At 43.4% G+C, this 9596-nt stretch overlaps 1 long non-coding RNA gene across 1 annotated transcript; it reads right to left on the bottom strand.

The window, feature by feature from the left end:
• Positions 1-1153: 1153 nt before the first annotated feature.
• LOC116680501 (uncharacterized) lies at positions 1154-1697 on the bottom strand. The gene is made up of 2 exons (XR_004329774.1): positions 1665-1697; positions 1154-1226 (listed from the first exon to the last, which is right to left on the bottom strand). It is a non-coding gene; the product is annotated as an uncharacterized LOC116680501 (long non-coding RNA).
• Positions 1698-9596: the final 7899 nt, after the last annotated feature.

The raw sequence follows: 9596 nt of genomic DNA, 5'->3' as shown, positions 1-9596 counted from the left end.
TTGGAAACTCCGATTTGCCTCATCACCCCATTCAAGGAGCCAGTGCAAGGACAAGTACAGCAGCGATTCAATTACTATCAGTCAGGGGGCGCAGCATAATGAAAGAGCGTTGGGCATGATGAAGACCAGATGGAGGTCAACACTTTTCAAAGCTTTGGAGGTGAAGCCACGTTTGCACCACAGGTAAATGCTTCATGTGCTTTTTGCACAATGTGTGCATGGACAATGGTGACACACTGGTCCCAGATGAAGACATTTTAATAGATGACGCCCAACCTCCCCGTGAAGAAATGGCTTACAATGAAACCTCTGGGAATGTCAAAAGAAACAGACTGGCGGCCCTAGTTCAGTTGTGTGCAAGACCCATGATCATGACCAGTGTATATGTATTTTACAGATCTATGTTCATGCATGTATTTTTACTACTTAGATCTGTTTGCATATGTTTGTATACACACATCATGGGGTTTTGATATGTTTCACTTAGCATGGTGTTGAATGTCATACTACTTTTTCTGGCATTAAACAATGATTTGATTTGAAGCTCAGTTGAGTCTGGTGTCTACTTTCAAAATGGAAGTGAAATACTTTAGTTATTGTTGAAGGCTTGGTATTTGTTGTGTGGTCATGTCCCTTTGGGCATTTATGAATGACTCATGATTTGAATTACTGTAATAACACATTGAATAGATTTGGATGAGATGTGCAAAGAATACTTTATTCAGAAAAAATTATGTAACAGGAATTTAACAAAAAATGAACAGTGTATATGTTGATTTTAAAAATTTATAATATATAAATGTAGTGCAACTGTTATGATATATTTAAATATGAGGTTGTAACAATTCCCCAACCCACTCGGCAAAGGAAAGGTACAACGCTAGGCTACATACTTTATCAACATGGGAATAACAACAATACACTACTGCATGTTCCCCACATATAATATAGCCTCTATTAAAGATGGACATGGGCAACCATTACAAGGTAGATCTGTCAAAGGAACTAAACTTGTCAACTAATTTCTCAAAAGAGAGACAGAATCGCTCAGTCATGGCCTCGTTCTTCGCCTCGCTCTCCTCGTGGCGCCTCTGTTCCCTGTTGGACTCCTCGGTCAGGAAATCCAGGATAGGATTTCTCTTCCTTTTCTTCCCTGGGGAGGGACTTGGCAGTGGGGAACTGCTGGCTGCAGAGCTGCAGGATGGGGATGAGGGCTCCTCAATCGCCTAAAGGAACAAAATAATATTGATTTACATTCCACAAATGAACAATTGTACACCACACACGTACACACCGAGAGAGAAAGACAGCAATACAATAACATGTTAACATTCTGCGATTCGGAAATTTCAGAACACAAGATGTACTGCATTAACATACCATGAGGTTTGGCGTACGCTCATCCAGAAATGATGCCACCACCACAGGAGGGTCGATTGAAGGCCTGGCACCCAACACCTCGTGCATATCTTCGTAAAACTGCCACGTTGCAGCGGTCACTCCCCACTGTCTGTGCCGGACCCTGTTTTAGGAGTTCTTAATTCCTGGAGGGACACACAACACACTACAATGAAGCCTACAACCATACAGTATGCATTCATGCATTCTATTGTTTTGAGAGCAAAGATGTAGTTTGTTATTTTTCTTTAACGGACAACACATACCTTGTATTTTTGCTTCAGGTTTTCCCACTTTTTGGAAGCTTTTTGGCCTGTTACCTTTCAAACAACCCCATGTCTTTCATCAGTTTCCTGCGTCATAAACAACAAAATGTACATGTACATTTACAGGAATGAATAACAAATGATGACAATGCAGTAACAGTTCCAATACAATAATGAATTGCTACAACAAACGCATGACTCACTCCCATTGTTGCTTTGCGGCGTATTTGACCTCAGAAATAGATGTTCGTTCTGTGACCGAAAAGTGATGAGCTTCCTGATTTGTGATACAGCACGGTAAATGTACAGAAAATCAACAATATATATACTTTGTGTTTCACCTTCCCTACAACAAAGCACATAGCTAGCAGCTGGCTAACGTCTCCCCCCCCACCAACAAAGCACATGGCTAAAAGTGCATCTCCCCCAGGACAAAGCACATGGCAGGGCTGGACTGGAACAACAAATACTACTATTATATACTTGGCACAACATTCGATGTGAATGCAATGCACAGCATGTATCAAAATATCATAAGCAGTAGTGTACTATGTTAAGCAATGCTTGCATTATCAGCACGCTATGATTTTTAACAACGTGGAAATTAAGAACGAATGTATCATGAACCGTTAATAATGCATGCAAATATGCGATGTATACAGTCAATTCTAGGCAGACAAATGCGGAACTGTTGTGCAAATCAACGTTAGCGTTAGCGATTAGCGATTAGCGTTAGCGCAAGCTACCGATTTAAAAAAAGTTTCAGTTAGGAACATGGTTGCAAGTACACATGCACAGGACTGCATAGACCACAAAACAAAACTGTCGTAACTTCTTAATCAATTATTTAAACCAAAAGTACTTACATTTATGTGTCTCTCTGGTCGATGCGGCAGCCATCGTTGATGTGTGTTTTCTAGTGAGGTCGCGTCCACACTAGATTTCAAGGGCTATACAGCCCTTGATCGATCCCCTACCCCTAGGCCGTAATACGTATTGGACCGACACTAGATCCGCGTGAACGCGCAAAAGCTAGGGATAGGGCCAAGGGGTAGGGGTAAGGGAAAGAAATGGGATTAGGCCTTAGTCTTTCAAATGTTACACCTGTATCTGTCAAGTCCTGACCACTCCCTGACCGGGAATTGAACCCGGGCCGCGGCGGTGAGAGCACTGAATCCTAGCCACTAGACCATCAGGGAGTCACATCTTCCAAGTTTATCTTGTAGATGTGAGTTTCCTTTTCACTTACTGGAATTACTCATATTGTTTTAGGCGAGGAATGGCGCCTGGCTAGAGCTTCAGAAGGAAGGCCATGACAGATTACACATCTGTCACATAGTCAGTTTGTAGTCTTAAATACCAAGTCTCTTGCTGTTCCTTGACTAGTTGGCCACCCCTGCTTTGCATCACTCAGGTAAGTAGAAAGCAATCTGTTATGCACCTTTGCATTGCGCTAAAATGTCAAAATTTGGACCTGAATCCAACAATAACAATACTCGACACTCACATACACTCACCTAAAGGATTATTAGGAACACCATACTAATACTGTGTTGACCTGATTCGTCATAGAAATGTTGGCCCATATTGATAGGATAGCATCTTGCAGTTGATGGAGATTGTGGGATGCACATCCAGGGCACGAAGTTCCCGTTCCACCACATCCCAGTGAGAATTACCACGATGGTTGGACTGGTAATTTCTTGTTGCATCACCCTTTCTGATTGTCAGATGGGAAATAGACTGACAATTGGGTCAATATTGTGCAATTATCTTCAAAATGTCCAACTGTGTCCACAATTACACCTGCCAGATGGGAAATAAACTGATAACTGTCTTCATGGTCTAAATGTGTCAAATATTGTCGTACAATGCCCACATTGAGTCCAGATGTGTTGGTTCCTGATCCATGCTAAACCCCAAAAGATCAGAACTATGCCAAGGGCACCTGGATTGGTAAAAGGTTCTCCGCAGAGATTTGTCTTTAATCCAAGAGACTTCTTTAGTTTTTTTTTACACAGAAAAGGTTGGACACAGTGCCCACTCCCCCACCCATATCTGACAATTGAAAGCTGTGGGGAAAGGGGGGTTCCAAAGCTAATAGACCATCAACAAGCAGTTCTGAGGCACTATACTGGCCCATTCAGGATGAACACTGTACACTCTGACTGCAGCAACACAAGTTCAAATTTCAGTGATACCTAATTTTTATGGTGATTACGAGACTGAATGCAAAGTGTGTATCCCCATGTAATCAAAGCCTATCACTTCCAGTCAATACTGTCAAATTTGGAGCTCCTTCAATTACATTAACAAGCAGGTGACTCCTCAACATGCCCCCACTAACGTAGTGTTTACAGTCTAAATGGCCAAGGACATTAAACCTGTAAGCTCACTTTAAACTAGATGTGGAAAGTTGAAAGGTTGATCTTTTTCAACAGTGCTGTGGCTTAAAAACCAGGTTCCACTGAGATTTGAACTCAGATTGTTGGATTCAGAGTCCAGAATGCTAACCATTACACCATGGAACCTTTGAACTTGCTAGAAAGGTTTTCTATGCAGTTTTTCATAATATCCACATGTGTGACATTAAAGACACACAAAAATAACAACAAAGATGAAAAAGCAACAATCACTGGCCAACTTAAGTCTATTTCCAGTCTGTTGATGTCTAACAAAGTGTCTGTTGCTGCAAGTGTCTGACGTGAAATGTCTCCACCTGCTGTAGAGTAAACCTAATGACATGTTAAGTTTATTTCGTCCATAAAAATGGAAACTACAGTGCTCATACCCGCCGTAACACCCATAATAACAAATATACTACAGTGCAAGTACATAAATACGGTAAAATAGAAACTGTAAAAAATGTACATTTAAAGTGCTTGTTGTGCTGTCTGATAGTTTGAGGTATAAAAGAGAGAGTATACCGCTTAGTTTGTGTGACAGGAGGTCTTAGTCTACCACTACGTTCTATAACCCTACCAGTCAGATTACCACAGGAGGTAATATCTGTTGCAGCTCTTTTAAAGACTCTACCATAATACCTGCTAGAGAAGTCATGTCCTCATACATGTAAAGCATGAGCTCTACCACTGAGCTACATCACCTGAAGATTTTCAGATTTTTTTTACTTTTTTTGAGATAGACATAGACTTATCTTTATTAACACTCTGGCCTGAGGCCATTTTTACAGTTTAATTTCCGTCTGGATTTATTTTATAAAAAAGCTTGTAAAACATCAACCCTGTTGTCTACAGTCAAGATATGAACATCATTTTTTTTAGGACAAACTGGGTTATTGGAATATTTGGGTTGCAGTGAGGTCACTTGCATGTTAAAAATGGTTGTAGGGCCTTAAAGATAAATAAATAAATAAATAAATAAATGAATAAATGAATCTTCCAGATATGTATTGATATCACAGACATATAAGTAAAACCTAAGCCATTTTCCATTCTAAAACACTTCTCATATGTCTTGGGAGTCACACTGTGAAGAAATAATCATTATAACTTATACAGTTGACAAAATACATGCATTTTTTCCAAAAAAGTCAAGACGTTTTGCTCTCATGACATTAACTTATGCCAATAATAACATAATAATGTCATATTTATTGATATTACACCCACAGCAATGTTATACAAGCAAATATGTGTCTAAATAGTGCATAATTTGGCCTTCCATAGAGTATATAGGCATTTTTGTCCCCTCTGACCTTCCATACAAGAGGGGTGCCTTTATCCTCCCATATATGGGCATGTACTTCCTGAAACAATAGACGGGACAGACAGGGCAGAGACGGAGGAGCGATCCAGCGGCGGAAAATGAGCCAAAACGCGATGAATTATGGATAAAAAGTGGATCAATCTTGGATATAACAGTATGGATTTAAAGCCCAAAGAGGCTGAAGTTCCAGGCTAGATAGAAAACCCCCTGTAGAGGCTAGATAGACCCGGAAAAGACCTCCGTAAAGCCGAAAACGTCAGGATTCAAACGAAACCGAAAGTGAGTAAATCGCTTGTATGGTTCAAAAGTTATTAAACTATGAATCAGAGGTACTTTTTTACTCGTGGGCGAGTGTCTCGGGCTCAGAGGGTTAAAAACTTTTACAAAAAATTTGACTTAGCAGAGGCTGCCTCTTGCTATTGTACCTTAACTTTAAAAAAAAATGCTTTTAATGCTTGGGAACATATATGGACCTTTTTGACCTTCAAAAAGGTCCATATATGTTCCTTGAGGTCCAACAATGAGCCCCATGGGGTACGTTAGTATAGATTGTACCTTGGGGGACAGAAATGGACCCCTACTGTACCCCTATTTCTGACAGTGTTGGGTGGATGCCGGTATGAAGGGGAATGTGACTTTTCACCCAGGTCCAGAGCAGCGTCTTCACTCAAGTACTTAATATAAGTTTGATTCTGGCCATTGATCAGAATTTGGAAGTAGGAGTCATCAATTTGGGGGCTAGAATTAGAATTGAGATGATGTTTATGTTTGCATTTAAATTGAAGTAAATTTGACGTAAACACAATTTAGCGACTGGGTGTTTTAGGTTTATTGGGAGTGTTGTTTAAGATTGTTGACATACATTTGCTGTCAAGTACTGTTATCTTATCATTTGTAAAAACGTCTTTGTTTGGGTTTCCAGGCCAGCAAACACCTCTCCGAAACGGAGAGAAAGCAGGTGGCCAAGAAGATGTGCCATGACCCCAGCACCGCAGACAGATTTTACGTTGCTCTGCGGACAAGGTTACAGGCTACAAAACTAGAAGGTTAAGGTTAAAAGCACTGCAAAATGCTCTGGAAGTTGATGACGATGATCTTGAGACAAGTTCAAGTGGTGAAGAACCCCAATAAGATGACCACACAGACTGACTCCTCATTGTCCAAGGAGGAGTTGAGAAGATGGAATGTAATTCAATAACACATTTCATAAAGTTGCCATATTGTCTCCTCTCTAAGAAGCATGCAACTCATTTATAAAGGCTTTTAATATGCTCTCCCTCCCAGCTGTTGCCTGGCTTTGACTCACAAAAAAAACACGGGTAAAATTAAAAAACACTGCATAAACTTTGCTACTGTGTGTTTATTTGGGTACATCTTACATGTAGGGCTACAAGAGTGTACACGTTACTGCAAATTAAACTGAGATGTCAGGGTTTCAATCTCTACCTCTGAAAAGTGCAGCTTCTTAGCCGGACTACGTCTGGCCATGTCGTAAATAGTAGGGGCGAGGCCTCAAAACCAAAAACTCTGTTGCCCCTCTAAAAAAGAAGATAATAAAACAAAGACGGTTAGCTCCATGGTATAACACTGAAACTCGCAAATTGAAGCAAATATCACGGGAACTTGAGAAGATTTGGCGTTTCAACAAACTAGAAAATTTTTAGTTTGATTTGGCAAGATAGTCTTAAAACGTACAGGAAGGCCCTTCGTAATACCAGAGCAGCGTATTACTCGTCATTAATGGGTTTTTAGTTTATAAAATTGTGTGGATTATCTCCTTTTTATCAGTCACTTTTTAAGGTATGGAACGTTTTTGAATGGAAGAGAGTTGAGCCTACGTGCTCTCTGCATTGGCTGTTTGAGGAGCCCCTCATACATGCTGCTAGGATGGGCGTCCAGGACAGCAAGACACAGGGCCTCACCAACAGGCTGTGCACCGCCGGAGCTGTCACCCTGAGGAGAATAGTGGAGGTGACAGGGCCGGGGCTGACTGATACATCTGCTGTGGCTTCTCTTCTGGGGCAGAGGTCTCTTCGCCAGACCAGGACCGTTCTAGAGAAGTGGACTGAGAGACTGAAGGTGGAGGAGGGTCGGATGCTCCGGGATTGTTGGGCTGGGGCGGACATTTCCGGAGTTGGGATTTCTTCCTAAACTATATGGATTTTCTGGGGATTTTTTAAATGTGACAGACTCTAAGGTTGTGAACTTGTACACTGTCACAGGGAAGGGTATGTACAAGTGTGTGAAATTCCTTAAAAGGTATAAACTGGACCGTAGAGTGGACACGGTGTGGAGACGGAGACTGGGAGTGGACAGTGGTGTGAAACCATCCTGGAGGGTTTTGTAAAAATCCCCTCTGCGGAAAAAGACTTTAAGTGGGTGTCCTTTCTGTGGACAAGTGGAGACGGTTTTCTTCTGCTTGTCTGAATGCCAGAGACTCTGGCTGTTGTTCGAGGTGCTGAAGACGGTTTTTCTAAGTTTTGGTGTGATGTGGTCTGCGGTTGCTTTCATCTTTGGAGCCGGCTATAAAAAAGCTGATGCTTCTAAATGGCAGCTCCTTAATCTGATTGGCGGAGAGCCCAAGATGTCCATCTACAACAGGTTATATTTTTGAGCTGCTCCTCCACCCGCTCGATCCGGCTGCGGACGTCTCTTCCACCGCCTACAAAAAATGGACCCCACCTTGACATGGCGTCTCATGATGGTGCGGTGGGAGTAGGTGGAGAAGGAGTGTGGCCCTCTCCCAGCGCCGGCCGGAGACCATCTGGAGAAGCTCGCTCGGCTGGAATACGCCCTCCGCCGGTTCCTCGGGGAATTGGGAAAGATGACTGATGTGGGGCGCCAAATCACATCTGCTCCCCGATGAGGGGCGCCATGTCAGGCGAGCCTGGATCCTAAAGGCGCCGGGTGTAGCTGCGATGGCCAAGGAGGTCTACCAGCTGGAGGTGAGCCTACTGCTACTTGGTTCCCACCAGCGAGCTACCACTACCAGTTCTCCCCAGGAGGAGTCCCGGGAGTCAGCTCCGGCAAGCGTTTGTGTGGACTTGGAGCCGGTGTGCGGCCTCGATGATCCCGGACTGGCCCGTGGTTCCCTCGCCTCTGACCCCCGACCGGCGCCTTGGATCCCCAGCCTCAGCTGGCGCCCGGCCCCTTAGATCCCCAGTCCCAGGTGGCGCCGACCGCCCCTACCCTCCAGCCAGCGACCAGCTTCCCCGACCCAGAGCGGACGCCCAGCATCCCTGACCCCCTGCTGTCTTGTGATCCCTGTGTGTCTGCTTGTTCGGTTTCCCGTTTTATTTTGAAGTCTGTTTTTTGTCTTGTTTTGCCTCTAGGTTTACTTCCTGTGTCTTCCTGCTCTTGTGATTACCTGGTGTTTACCACCTGATTCCCTGCCCTCTTGTCACCTGGCTCTCGTTACCTTGTGTATTTAATGTTTGTGCTTCCCTCGTCTCTTGTCAGATTGTTCCAGTTTGTCTTGCATTGGCAGGCAGAGACTGACAGAGGAAAAAGTTAAAGCTGTTGTGGCCAAGGAGAAGTGGAGGACAAATGTCCACTCTGCATGGGATGTTCTTCAGATGTGGCTATCGCCATTGAAAGCAGCGATAGAAGACAACCAAGACATCATCAAGTCAGTGGTGGAGCAAAAGTGGAAGGGGATCGACTTGAAGGATTTTGGAGAACCCAAGGGTAAAGGTGAGGAAAAAAATAAAGGCAAAGTCCAAACGTTGCAATGACGTTGCCATGGAAGCAACAGTTGTTTATACATTTATACGTATTCACTACCATGCGATTCTCAAAAGGTGATGTGATATGTGACTACCACTGAATGCTCGTCTCATAGTGAGAGGGGAAGAAGAAGATGAAAGATATACCAGAGGGACAGATGTGCTATCTCTTCTTCAGGGGAAACCTGGGGACAAAACTATGCATGGATTCCCAGATGTTCCCCTGCGAGTGTCACCCTGGCAAGGACACCTTGGAAGGGGGTTGCACCACTCGGGCAAGGCTTTCAATGTGAAGCCTGTGGTGTTCCAGCTAAACTTTGCAGATGGACCCAAAGACACCATACTGTTGTTGGCCACGAAAGACGTAGCCGTCAACCGCGAGCTGCTTTGGGACTATGGTGTTAGACGGGCGTCCTTCAAATGTGAAGACATGGCATGGCTGGACGACTAAAGACCTTTGGTGTGTGTGTTTTGTTTT

This window comes from Etheostoma spectabile, unplaced genomic scaffold, assembly GCF_008692095.1.
Source record: "Etheostoma spectabile isolate EspeVRDwgs_2016 unplaced genomic scaffold, UIUC_Espe_1.0 scaffold00018480, whole genome shotgun sequence".
Classification (NCBI taxonomy): domain Eukaryota; kingdom Metazoa; phylum Chordata; class Actinopteri; order Perciformes; family Percidae; genus Etheostoma; species Etheostoma spectabile.
The sequence above is the reverse complement of the archived record's forward strand: the minus strand, read 5'-3'. Positions and strand labels throughout refer to the sequence as shown.